The sequence below is a fragment of the Austrofundulus limnaeus genome, unplaced genomic scaffold (assembly GCF_001266775.1).
Source record: "Austrofundulus limnaeus strain Quisiro unplaced genomic scaffold, Austrofundulus_limnaeus-1.0 Scaffold55, whole genome shotgun sequence".
NCBI lineage: Eukaryota > Metazoa > Chordata > Actinopteri > Cyprinodontiformes > Rivulidae > Austrofundulus > Austrofundulus limnaeus.
The window spans coordinates 2,041,981-2,052,659 of record NW_013952457.1 but is presented as its reverse complement, the minus strand read 5'-3'; positions in this window follow the sequence as shown (position 1 = coordinate 2,052,659).

Sequence of the window (10,679 nt, the reverse complement as noted above, 5' to 3'; positions counted from 1 at the left end):
CACACACACACACACACACACACACACACACACACACACACACACGTATGAAGGACTGCAATAAAAACTAACTCATTGCAAAAAAAAAAAAAAAAAAAAACAGAGCTAGAGTGGTCCAGCCCACAAAACCAATTAACGCTGGCACCACGACTGGAACACAGAGAGCCTTTTAATACACAACACCCTGTTATTAATTTTCCTCCGAGCAAGAAAAAGAGCTGACACACACATAATCACACCCACGCATTTCACTGTAAACACATTTCGGGTCCTGGGGCTCCTTTATGTATTTACTGTCTCTCCAAGTGCTAAACATGCCTACACACAAAGAACATACTGTACCATCGGCGAGGGCTGGCTAGACTTGCAGGCAAAGAAGGAGGGGAAGAAAACAAGAGCTGTGGGGAAGAAAAGGAGGGAATAAAATGAAAGAGTGTGACGCCGGGTCGCAGTTGCCAATTTGGGGTTGTAAAATTTAATAAACAGCTTGAGAAATCAAGGCGCTTCTTCACAGAAACACACACAAATAAACTTCTACAAAGATACACGTATAAACTATAGACACATCTAAATATTTGGTGTTTGAAGCATTTTGTGTACGATGAGACAGAACGCGAAGAAGAAAAAAAAACAAGCAGTTCTGGGATACATGTGCATTCAATGAAAAGCAAATAGTTTTTTCCGATATAAATGTTTTCCCCCAAATTCAACCATGATGTCACCATGAACCTGTTGTGAACCCGACTCTGTCAACTACCATTACCGTCTCATCCCCTCTCTGTTTCCACTCAGCCGCTCCATCCCCAACTTCTTCCTCCAAACTCTTTAGCTTTTGCCATGCAAAGTTGTCTGGTTACATTTTCATTTATCAACACAAACAGCACCGAGCCCCCACCACTCACTCCCCAGAAAAACACAACACAAACTGCTCACAGACATTTGGAAAGTCTTTTGTCTAACAAGAAGCGTTTTAATCAGAACAAGCTGGCATATTTTGGCCACAACCTGCCCCTTATGGTAATTCAATCAGAAAAGAAAAGGGGAAAGAGGGGGAGAGTTTAAAAAAAAAGGGAAAAGAAAGAAAAGGGGGCACACGGAGGGTAGCCGAGTGCGAGACGGTGAAATAAGAAAAACAGAGGGAGGAAAAAGGAGACAGTGGGCGGATGGGAGGGTAAGGTAGGGGCTGAGTGGCTCGCAGGAGTTTGATCCACATGTGGAAGTGATTGTCTAATTACAGCTGATACGTGTAAGTGTTACTGCCTGCAGGACAGATCCTGATTGGAGGCTGCAGCGTCATTAAAATAGGATGATTGGATGAGGGAGAAAATAAAGACGGGTAATTGCAGGAGGAGGTGAACACCAGGAGAAGAGTGGTGGTGGCTCCAGTCTCATCCCCTGCTCCATTCCTTCTCAGCTCTGAGGTTTTTTTTTTAGTTCAAACAAAAGAGCGATGTTAAAAAGAAAGAGTAGCTTATAACTTGAAGGTTTAATAAATATCGGGTCTTAAATCGGTTAAATATAACTTTAAATTACCACATGTTAGCCAGCACTATGTGATTATTTAACAAAAACATTCAGTACACAGAAGGAGGGTTTAAAAAATAAGTACTCCTCTGTTATTCAGCTGTTGTAAATCTGTTGCTGTGTTTCAAATAGTTGTCCTGTCATGAGACACAGCTTCATCCCAGCTTCACATTCGACTTAAAACATTTTGGTATAGTTTGATAAACAGATCATGGTTTATCCTGTTGTTGTCAAGTATCTTTCTTGCACTGCAGGGACAAATCATCACATCTCCACTRCCGTGCTTTACAACTGTTGTTTGAGCGGACGTGTTTTGTCTGCTTTTGGCTAAATATAACTCAGCCCCTGCAAGTGTCCATGGATAAGACACTAAACCACCACCAGCACCCCCGATGTTTACTGATAAATGAGAACATAAAAAAGCCTGTGCACAGAGGGCTGTATGAATGTGTGTAAATTAGGGGTTCAACGATACAGAAAATTCACGGTTCGATATTTTTTTGATACAAAAAAAGAGACATTTCCATGTCCCTTTTAACTTGTAATTCATTTAAATTAATTATGAACATTTTTTTAACCTCAAAAGTACAGTTTTTAAATTAAATGTTGCTGAAACAGCAAGTTTCTCAGTGGACCTGCGCTCAAAAATGCATCCTAGGTGGAGTAGTCGAACACAGATCCACTGATCCTTCAACACAGAGCATCTTCAGAAGACAAGTTGATAAAGTAAATTTTAAAAATCTGTATTGTTCGATACAAGTGTGTATTGAACCTAAAGCACTGTTCGATACAGTTCGATATGAGTACATGAATTGTTGCAACCCTAGTGTAAATGGGTGAATGTGAACTATTTTAAAGTGCTTCATAGAACCTGAATGATGTTTTAAAAAGTGGGTTTTAAAATTTAACCAAGTTCTACAACAGTGATTCCCAAACTTTTCAGCTTTTGAGCCACAAAATCRCAGAGGCTTGTGCCCTTAAATATTTTTAGGTGACACGCAGAGGCATGTCACAATAACAAATCTTGCTGGAYGATAAATTGTCTTTGAAATTATTGCAATAAATAATAATATTGTTTGGAGACCATTTTAAACTAATACAATAATACCACCCATACCCCACGCCCCCTCACTTGTGAAGCTTACAGACGTTTAGGAAATTTACGTACGAAAAAAAGTTACACACTAGGGGCGATATTGGCAAAAAATTAATCACTATTAATTGTGGTGTTTGGCTGAAAACGATTAATTTGACGATTAATCCACTGGAGTCCCTGGACACCTTTATGTCCTAGTCACATGACCAATTTAGTGGAAAAGATTTGCTCTTCGTAAAAATCTTTTTCAAACTGTGTCAAAATCACAGACTTCAGGCTGTACTTTAAATTTTAAATTGTGTTGATGGATAAATAAATTACAGAACTTTTGTTTAAATGTTCGTCATATTTGAAGTGGAGAGGGGCACCGAGCGGACTGACCGGGGAAATATCCAGTCAGTCTGCCTGGTGGCATTAATCATATTAAACGTCAAGTGCCAAAAAATAATMGATTAATATTTTTCTGACGATTAATTGCAGACGATACGATAATGCCCAACCATRTTACACACTGACCTGGAGACTGGAAAAACAACAGCTGCTGAAGCTCTTAAATTTCATCCCACCTTCTCTATGTAAGTCAGAGCTATTTATTCTTTATGTGTCGTCCTCTGACTTCATTAAATAACTATGGTCACCCTCGGGGTCACCCTCACGCCACCTACAAAATTTATTTCAAATTACAGACAGACTGGGAGCGGCTAAACAACCCACAGCAACAGCTTCTAAAGCTGCAACATCGCTAGTTCAATTTATATTTTATATATATATTTTTTTATATTTTCATAAAATAACTGTGGTCCCCACATGCTGCTTACGAAGTTTACGAAAATTTATGTAAAGCAAAAAACAAACAACTCTTGGCGAACCCAAGGTTCAGCAGCACGTTGCCACAGCAACAGCTTCTAAAGCTGCAACATCGCTAGTTCAATTTATATTTTATATATATTTTTTTTTATATTTTCATAAAATAACTGTGGTCCCCACATGCTGCTTACGAAGTTTACGAAAATTTATGTAAAGCAAAAAACAAACAACTCTTGGCGAACCCAAGGTTCAGCAGCACGTTGCCTGTCATCAGCTGAAAGAAGGCGCTGGAAAACCGAAGACTCTCCTCTAGCTAAATGCCTGCAGGGGYCAGGAGAACACACACCTGGAAAATACCTGACGCCAGAGTTCACTCCTCCCACTGCTAAGGAGTAGAAAAGAGGCAGATACGAAGAAAACAAACAAGCAGACGAATTACAATATCAACCTCATTTTAATTTATTATGTGATTATTTGATTTATTGCCTAGATACACATTGAATGAACCCACTGTTCTACAGGAACTGTAGGAACATTTAACAAGACTTTTTATTTAGATTGTATCGGCTACTAACAAAAGGTTATTTACCAAACAGTGTTTTCGCAGTAAACATAGACTATACCAACRTCTGTCTGCTACTTACACATCTAATTTTTACAGAACATATTTTTCCAAACACTGTTTCTGCATTTTGACTTTTTTTATAATATGTATTAACAGGATTTATGTGTTCATTTAAAGTTGGTAATTACTTACTTTTAAAGCCTGATAAGAACCAAATAATTTTTGTAAATCAGGTCCTAATTCGTGTCTCAAGAATTAAAAGTGTTTTTTCATGTGATTTTCAGTTATTCAGTTTTAGAGGAGCTTGTTTGCGAAAGTTAGCTCAAATTTTGTTGATGTAAATTTAGTGTACAGACACGATTACAGTTGTTTCAGTTTTCTGATGTGAGTTTATAGCAAATGAATTGTAAGTAAAAAATTTCCTTAAATATACATAGTTTTTAGACTTTCAAATAGTGGTGTTCCGATACCATCAGTTTTATAAGTACTTGTACTTGTACAAAAGGCCCCAAATACCCGGAACTAATAACGATGCCAACATCAATAATTGAGTACTGGTATCAATACTCCATTCAGTGGGTTCCAGTTTATATTTCTGTTGTGGAATACTTATGTCTGTATCACCTTGACACTGTCCACTTTTCATATCTTGTGATATCCTCTGGACGTCATCATCRAGTTGACCTATTTTCACGTATCAGGATGAGGCAGGTTATGATTGGTTGTTCATTATCACATGATGTTAGCTGACAGTATAACATTGCATGGCAGCCAATACCGGGCGGGCCACATCCAACAGACTTCGTGATTGTTTTCTGTTCCATGTCTGCCCATTAATAAATGACTTTATGATCATACCCGCAAGACTATTTGTCTTTTTAACACCCTTTCGCCGTGTTTCTGACCATCTTCCCACGACAATTTCAATTAAAAAGTTTGTCAGTCCTAAGTTTAAAATATTTGTACAAGTTGAAAGAAAAATATTGTTTATTTTTAAATTTTTCAACAGTATCTCAAAAAAGTGAGTACACCCTTTGCATTTATGTAAATATTTTATTATATATTGTCATGTGACAACACTAAACATACACTATTTTGCAAAAATTATTTGTTCACCTGCCTTGACTCACATATGAGCTTAAGTGGCATCCCATTCCTAATCTATAGGGTTCAACATGATGTTGGTCCACCCTTTGCAGCTAGAAGAACTTCAACTCTTCTGGGAAGGTTGTCCACAAGGTTTAGGATTGTGTTTATGTGGATTTTTTGACCATTCTTCCAGAAGCACATTTGTGAGGTCACATACTGATGTGGGACAGAAGGCCTGGCTCTCAGTCTCCTCTCCAAAGGTGTTCTATCRGGTCGAGGTCAGGACYYTGTGCAGGCCAGCCAAGTTCATCCACACCAGACTCTGCCATCATGTCTTTATGGACCTTACTTTGTGCACTGGTGCACAGTCATTTGGATGAGTGAGCAAATACTTTCGGCAATATAGTGTATGACACTTTGACACAATGTGAAGTAGTCAGCATACAGCTTGTGTAAACTCGCTGTCCTCTCAAAATAACTCAACACGCAGCCATTACTGAGTAAACCTCTGTGAGGGGTGTACTCACTATTGTGAGATACTGTATATCTTACTGTACGTTGGGTTTGATCAGTCAGAGGGGCTGTAGGTCTATAAGGAAGGACAGCCACCTTGTTCTAAATAAAAAATAGTGTTTTAAAGTCATTGYGTAACCTTYATGTTCCAACTCAGGAAGTATTCGGTATCGGTACTTGGTATGGGCAAGTACCCAAACTGAAGTACTCATACTTTCACTCCATTTGAGAAAAACTGGTATTGGGACACCCCTCCATTCAAATCTTTCTTCTTATTGGTTGATAAATGTATCCTTTCCACCAGTGTCTGCACTCTTGGGGAGTCTTCTTCCATATCTCCGTTCTTCATCTGGGRCTTCATGCCTCATATGATGTCATGGCTCATTAAATCCTAACCACTAAAATTTCTTTATTACACGGCTTTTAAAATATGTTTCCTTGATAGTATCTTCTTTACTGTGACTTATTTATGCCTTTAACCTGCCTGATCATCCTTCAGGCCTTAAAGACTGGATTGTTTTTAGGCTATTGTATCATTCCTCACCTGCTGATAATATCCCAGTGTTAATAAATGATGTGTAAAGTATCTGACAGTGAAGTGTGACTGATATATTTCAGCAGATTTTGAGAACAAAGAGCCATATTTGTCAAGTTCAAATGTTTTTCTTATAAGATCTAAGTTTTATTCATTTATCAGTGGATTGGTTTAAAAATAGACTGAAAACTGATCTATTTGAGGTACTTTTTCAGGTTGCAACTCAAGCTTCATGAAATTTGACTTGATAGCTTATGAAATGATAATATTTATAATGTTTTATATTTATATTTAAGTACTAATCATCAACAGTTGTAGAGTTCATCACTGGAGAAAGATTAAGATGTTAAAAAAACACCTCTTTATTCATTTTTTCACACAGTAAGTACATACCACTGGCAAACACATGAAACTTGCTAGAAAACAGTGGGACTGGAGTCGTGCCCTGCAGGATAATATGGCACCTCCTCACCAGGAGGACTCATGTCAACAGATCTCAGCTGTTTTCTTCTATAAAGCCTGTCTACCTGTCAGAAAAGGAAAATGCCCTGTGGAGGGTGAACTGCTGTCACACTTTTACTTTCTTTTTGCTGTTTATCAGGTGATAACACACGTTGGGAATGTTATTCAACCAGACTTTAATGGTTTCAACAGTATTTTCAGAATGTAATAGATGTTTTTGTTGTTATGCTTGTCTATATTTTATTATAAACAGCTGTTCCCTGCATTCCTCCTAAATTTCCTCCCAGGCAGCAGGACTCCTATTTTTTTTCTTTTTTTACTTAAGCAACAAGCTTCATGTTCCCTTGAGTTATTTGTGCATGTTAATATTACTGTATACTTTATAACTATAGCACTGTATTGTTGTTTAAACTCACGTTGTCTCACAGGGGAAACATCCCTCCATCCCTGATGGCTCTCCTCACCATGGTAAACATAAAATGAGGAGAGCTGCTGGAACTCTGCTGTATCTGTCAGAGCTGCTGCCAGAGAAGTTTATGTTCACTACCTGAGGAGAAAAGATAAAAAAGAAAAAGGTTCAACACAAACAAACTAACAASGACTAATTTTCAAGTTTTACAACGCCAATTTCAAAAGTGAGTATATCTCATAAATCTGTATTTTATTTGCAATGAAACACAATTAAATGTTTAAACTCTGACATTGGACCATTTTAAAGAAATAATGGGGTAATTTTAAATTTCATGTTAGCAGAGGCAACAAAAAACCGTGAAGGTAAAGAAACACCTGGGGGAGCATTTTGAGCTAAAATATTAAATAACATTATTAAACTGATAACAGATTATTAAAACAGAGCATTTTCAAGAGTCTGAATCTCCCACAGGTAAGGAAAAACTGAACGTATCAGAATGTTTCACAACAGAAAATCGTGACGATTTTGAACATCCCATCATCTGCAGTTCATATAATCAAAAGATTTCAAATCTCTGAGTTCAAAGGACAGCAGTCAGTATGAGAGTTTGGGGGCCCTCATTAAAACGGGTCTGATTCTGTCAGGGGCGTCGCTGCACGGGTTCAGGAACACGTATAAATAAATCATTGTCTGTAAACACCGTTGCAGAGAAAACCATTCAACCTGTTATCAACATTCAGCCTTTCTGATGGTATAGGGGTGCATTAACATCTATGGGATGGTTAGCTTAGATACCAAAGAAAGCACCATCAAGAGAAAAGTGTTTACAGGTTTTAGAACAACATGTGATCCCATCAAGACAATCTAAWTTTTCAGGGGAGGACTTGTATATTTAAACACAAACTGCATCCATTACAACAGAGTGGCTTTGAGTCCAGGTGCTGAACTGAGCTGCCTGCAGCCCAGACCTCTCATCAGCAGAAAATATGTGAAAGGACAGCAAAGAAAACCYGGAGCTGTTAAACAGTCCGAGATCAGACAAGAAAAAGAAACTTTCATCCGTTTTCTTAAACTGCTTTTAAAAAGACAACTTTCCACTCTAAACCTCTCAGCAACTCAGAAAGTTGTTAAAAGAAAAGAGGATGCTACACTGAGGTAAAAACGGCTGCCAGTTCCAAAAAGGAGGTTTAATTTGTTCCATCATAAATAAAATATGGGTTTATGAGGTTACATTTTACACAAACTTGCAACTTTTTTGGAAATGAAGTTGCATTGGCAAGTCATTTTTATTTTTTCTCATATATCAGGTGCAATCATGTATTTTCTGTGTACTGGCAAGAATTTGTTGATATGATGAATATCACAACACAGGGATCATGATACATTATATTACGATATATCGTAATTGTAAGCAAGGCGATATATTGCCGTTTTTTTTCTCCAAAAGATTCTAATAAAAACAACTCACTATAAAAAACACAAGATGTACTACATGCATAAAATCCTATAAAATTTAGTTTGTTTTAATGCAATCAGAAGAACAACAGTGAAAACTGCTGTATTTTGCATTTCTCCCGACAACTTCCATCCATTAAGTTTTAGTTTTAAATCAATACAATGCTTTTGARAATCGATACAGTATCAGGGAATTACATATCACAATATTTCAACGTATTGATATTTTCTTACACCCTTTCAAGGTTTGACCAAAGCAGAATCCGTCTGTGCCGACAGTGAGGCAGAGGAATCAGAGAGCTGGAGGAAACCAGTGATGGTGGAAACGTTACTGTGCAAACGCAATAAGGAACTCGTAACAGTCCGGAGCGCCCAGTTTGTCTTTAATTAGAGAAGCAACGTTAATGGTCTCTGTGCCATATTTAGTCCTTCCTGCCTCTCAGCTCATACTTGCTCCAACATCTACACCCATTTTCTGTTTGGAAAGACAACAGAGCTTTTTAAATCCTGTACATGACAAACATAAAAAACATGTGAGGACTTCAGTCAAAAAGCCACAACAAAACCACTAAAGAAGCCTCCCACAGCCATGTTAGCACTGCCATCTTGTGGAAAACAAAAAAACACACAAAAAAAGTGAACAGAAATTAAAGAGAATAAACAGCTTTACTCTTCGCTGACTTGTTTCCATCTTGTGTTACGATGCAGCCAAACTCCCAAAAAGACTTAAATGAGGCCTTTTGTTCAGAAGACCTGATTCTTTGTTGTTATTTACAACAAACATGTCTGACAAGTGGCTGCACAGAATATTTAAGCCACAAAGAGGCGCTGTTTGTTCACAACTACATGTCTGTGAAGGATTTCTACTTTAATATACTGTTTTTATTAATTTAATGTTGTTTAAATATGAAAGCTTGAAATATTTTCTGAATTTCATTTGTAGGTTTTATCTATCTATCTATCTATCTATCTATCTATCTATCTATCTATCTATCTATCTATCTATCTATCTATCTATCTATCTATCTATAGCTTTTTTTTATCCTGTTGATTTATTTTTACTACATTTTTTAATTAATACATCACTTATGATTTATTGATTAGAAAAACAGACACCACCAAGCAGAATATAATAATCTGTGAGAACCTGAAAAGGGCCATAAAATATATTTTGACCCAGAACATAAGAATACTATTATTATTGAATATTATTACAAATGGTAAGTTTTTTCTTATTAGATGCAGATGTTGTTGATGATTGTCATAATATTAAAGCAAGGATTTTCATATAGCTTTTTACTTTGATACTGATTAGTATTATCCTTGTCATCATCATTTATTTCAATCATGAATTGAAAAATGAGTACAAAACAGCAAGTCATCCAATAATAAATAATCCAATAATAAAAGAAATGATCTAATAAAACAATAGGAAAAACAGGGAAAAAAACCAAGTCGTCCAATAAAATATAAATAATAAAAAAGAAACGAAAAATAAAATAAACAATGATGCATACAAAATCAGAATGTCAAGGAAAACAAAACTAAGTTGAAAAGAAGTCATGAATGAAAAGGAAAGTATAAACTTATAATATCTGCCCCTACTCGCAAAATAAAATCAGCCACCAACTCAAAAGTTCACCGTCAGCATACAGTGAAAGTAAACACACAAAATTACAACAAATTTCAACACACAAAATTACAACAAAACAATACATTAGACAGTATTATAACGCTTCATCAAAGTAATTTTCAAGTTTTTTTAAATACAAAAAAGATTTTGACTGTTTTATCTCCCTATCAAGACCATTCCACAAACAAACACCCTTAATTGAGAAACATCTTCCCTTTAATACAGTTCTAAATCTATGTTTTCCAAAAGTCTCATCATCTTTTAAATTATATATACTTTCTCTTTTGATAAATCTGCTTTGGATWTTGTTAGGTAACATTTTTATGGGCTTTGTACATGAATTTTAAGATATTTTACTCAATGAAATCATTAACCTTCAGTAGATTCATCTCTATAAATATTGGGTTTGTATGATCTCTGAATCCAGATAACTCTAACAGCTCTTTTCTGTTAGAGGAAGATTGAATTTACATGTGTTTTACAGGCATTCCCCCATACCTCCACACAATACGTCATATATGGTACCACCAGTGAGTTATACAGAATATACAAAGCCTTTTTATTTATTATATCCTTTACTCTATTTAT